This window comes from Arachis ipaensis, chromosome B9 (genome assembly GCF_059453495.1).
Source record: "Arachis ipaensis isolate K30076 ecotype BB chromosome B9, ASM5945349v1, whole genome shotgun sequence".
Classification (NCBI taxonomy): Eukaryota; Viridiplantae; Streptophyta; class Magnoliopsida; order Fabales; family Fabaceae; genus Arachis; species Arachis ipaensis.
This window is the reverse complement of record NC_142444.1, coordinates 94,201,660-94,205,108: the sequence shown is the minus strand read 5'-3', so window position 1 is coordinate 94,205,108 and position 3,449 is coordinate 94,201,660. Positions and strand designations below refer to the sequence as shown.

Sequence of the window (3,449 nt, the reverse complement as noted above, 5' to 3'; positions counted from 1 at the left end):
TGAATTTTGAAATCCAGAGGAACTTCTTGCTTTTCATAAACTGTGTTCAAAAAGAACACCAAACTTAATGTTTGGTTGTGCACCTTGAATGAAAGATGGAATTCAATTCGAGTAAGATTTGGGAGTGCCATCAAGCACACCAAACTTAGAGACCCATTGTAATTTACATGCAAGGTTTAGTGCACTTAATCAATAGTTGTCCTGAGGATTCAAGTTCATGCATAAGAAACCATGCTTTATTAGATGTAAAGCAAAGCACTAAAGATTAAGGATACTAAAAACATGGGTTGCCTCCCATGAAGCGCTTCTTTAACGTCACTAGCTTGACGGTTGTCCCTTGTTAGGGTGGATTGTAGTGCTTGACGTCCTCTCCTCTCACTATGAAAACGTCCCCACTTGATTCATTCATGACCTCTAAATGTTCCATAGAAAGAACTTTCCTGATTGTGAACACTTGAGGGAGCTGGGAAGGAATGGTTTTGAGGCCAGGTGGGATTGGCAGATAATGACTTGATATCACGTTATCTCCCGGAGAAAAACCTTCAGTGGGAATTTTCTTGTTTCTCCATCCTCTTGGCAATCTCCCTATCACTCTTCCCTTTCTCTTGAGGATTTCTTCATTGACCTTTATGTCAGGAGGATCCTTCTGATCTGTTTCCACTGATTCTTGTGGCTCTAACTCTTGCAACTCTTGTTTGCCTTCCAATGACTGTTTTAGAGTCTCAGCTGCTGGATTACTTTCCTCCAAACACGGATGGCTACTATCATCTTTAGGCTTTTCAGGTTCTGGTTCAGGCTCAGATGCAGGTTTGAAGACTTTGAAAATGAGCTGTTCATCATGTATTCTCAGAATTAGCTCTCCTTGTTCTACATCTATGAGCGCTCTAGTAGTGGCTAGAAATGGTCTGCCCAGAATGATAGGGTGTAAGTAGCTTTCCTCCATGTCCACAATGACAAAGTCTGTGGGGAAATAATAATCCCCCACTTTCACCAGCACATTTTCAACTACCCCTTCAGCTTGCTTCTGAGTTTTGTCAGCCAGTTGTATGATTACATCAGTGGATCTCACCTCATTCAGTTGTAGCCTCTTCATAAGAGTTAGAGGCATCACATTTATGCTAGCTCCTAGATCACAGAATCCTCTGTCAATTTTTGTTTCCCCTATGATGCAAGGGATATGAAAACTTCCTGGGTCCGTTTTCTTAGAGAGTGTGTCCTTCTTGATGAGAGCACTGCATTCTTTGTTCATTGTTACTGTTTGTCCTCCCTTCAAAACTCTTTTTTTGCTTAACAATTCCTTTAAATACTTGATGTGTGTGGGCATTTGATGAAGAATCTCAAGAAAGGGAATATTGACATGAAGAGAGTTAAATGTCTCTAGAAACCTTGAGTAGGTTTTCCTTTTTTCACCTCCTCCTAACCTCTCAGGAAATGGTGCTTTTGGTTGGTATATTTCCATCATGCCTTTTTGCAGTTCCTTGGCTTGCTCAGTTCCACCTTCTTGCTTAACTTCTTCCACACCTTCCTTCAAGATTTCTGGTTCCTGCTCTGAGGGCCTGATTCCTTCTTCTTCTGAGACTTCCTTCATTATGGTGATGGCTTTGCATTCTTCCCATCTTACTCTCTTTTGTTCCCCTTTAGGATTCTTTTCTGTGTCACTAGGGAACACTGCAGTTGATTTGGGTGCCTGTTGAGATAGCTCTCCTACTTGAGATTCCATCCTTTTGAGTTTTTCACCATGGTTTCTTAAGGTAGTTCTTACATCATCCCTGAAGCTCTTCAGTTCAATGATGTCTTGACTCATGGTTGCCATAATTCCTTCTATCCGGTTTAATTGATCTTGAAATTGTTGGTTCGGATTAGGTTGGGTATGTTGATTATTTTGGCCATGATATGATGATTGGGGGTAAGTGTTTTGTGTGGCTTGGTATGATCTTTGGTTGGAGTTTTGGTATGTGGAATTGTTTTGTTGGTTGTGGTTGTAAGGTTTGTGGTTTTGTGGTTGGGTTTGTTGGTTTCCCCACCCAAAGTTTGGGTGGTTTCTCCAGCCTGGGTTGTAAGTGTTGGAATGTGGATCATATGATTGCCTTTGTTGGTTTCCCACATAGTTAGCCTCATCCCAATCACCTCCTTCAATGCCTACTTCCTCTTGATCTTGTGTGTGTATTGCAGCCACTTGCTTTGTTTCTAATTGCCTGGTAAGCTCTGCTAGTTGCTTGGCAAACACCTTGTTTTGGGCTAGAATTGTATCAACCTGGTTCAGCTCCATGACTCCCTTAGTGTTGTGCCTTTCTGATGCATAGTAGTACTCATTCTCAGCCACTGTCTCGATCACTTCAATGGCTTCTTCCACAGTCTTTTTCCTGTTCAATGAACCTCCTGATGAATGGTCTACAACCTTCCTTGATTCATAAGAGAGCCCATCATAGAAGATGTGCAGTTGCACCCAATCATGGAACATGTTTGGTGGGCATTTCCTTGTCAAGTCCTTGAATCTCTCCCATGCCTCGTAGAGAGTTTCACCATCTTGTTGTCTAAAAGTCTGAACCTCAGATCGAAGCCTATTGACCTTTTGTGGAGGGTAGAAACGTGCCAGAAACTTGCTTTCCACCTCATCCCATGTTGTTAGACTCCCCCTTGGGAATGATTCCAGCCACTTAGCTGCTTTGTCCCTAAGTGAAAATGGGAACAAAAGCAGTTTATAGGCATCTTCCTGGACTCCATTGGACTTCACAGTGTCACAAATTCTCAGGAATTTTGTGAGATGTTGGTTTGGGTCTTCATTAGCACTTCCTCCAAAGGAACAATGATTTTCCACAAGTGATATTAGCTGTGGCTTGAGCTCAAAATTGTTGGCCTGAATGGGTGGTTTCTGGATGCTACTACCACAATTCCCAGAGGTCGGGTTTATGTATGAACTAAGAACCCTCCTCTCAGGGATGGCATCGTTTCCATCAGCTCTCTCATGGTTGTGAACTTCTCTATCCATGTTGAGATCTAAAGCTTCCTCAAAATTGTCATCAGATTCTCCTTCAGATTCCTCTTCTCCCACTACTCTCTTCCCTCTTGCTTCCCTTCTAAGTCTATGAAGGGTCCTCTCTGGTTCGGTATATGGAGGAGTTGATGTCTCTCCTCTCCTACCTGTCATACAAGAACACAGCTCAAACACAAACAAGTGAAATACTCTTGGTTAATGGAAGAGTATGGTTAGCTCAATTGAGGAATTAATTCAAACAGTTAGTGAGTCAGTGAGTTAGTTGCATGAATTTAAAGGCATAAAGAAGGAAAGCATGTAACCAAGTGCAGAAATTAAAAATTCAACAAGTATCTTGAACAGAATTAACAAAGCAAGAGAAAATTGCTCAATCTAGTTAGCTTCCAATTTGAGAATTGTCAATCGAAAACCAATCCCCGGCAACGGCGCCATAAACTTGATGCGCATAAACTAG

The 3,449-nt window shown here is 41.8% G+C and overlaps 1 non-coding gene across 1 annotated transcript; it reads left to right on the top strand.

Annotated features, from left to right (window-relative positions):
* Positions 1-2,459: 2,459 nt before the first annotated feature.
* LOC148545508 (small nucleolar RNA R71) lies at positions 2,460-2,563 on the top strand. The gene has a single exon (XR_015901816.1). It is a non-coding gene; the product is annotated as a small nucleolar RNA R71 (small nucleolar RNA).
* The last annotated feature ends 886 nt before the right edge of the window (positions 2,564-3,449 follow it).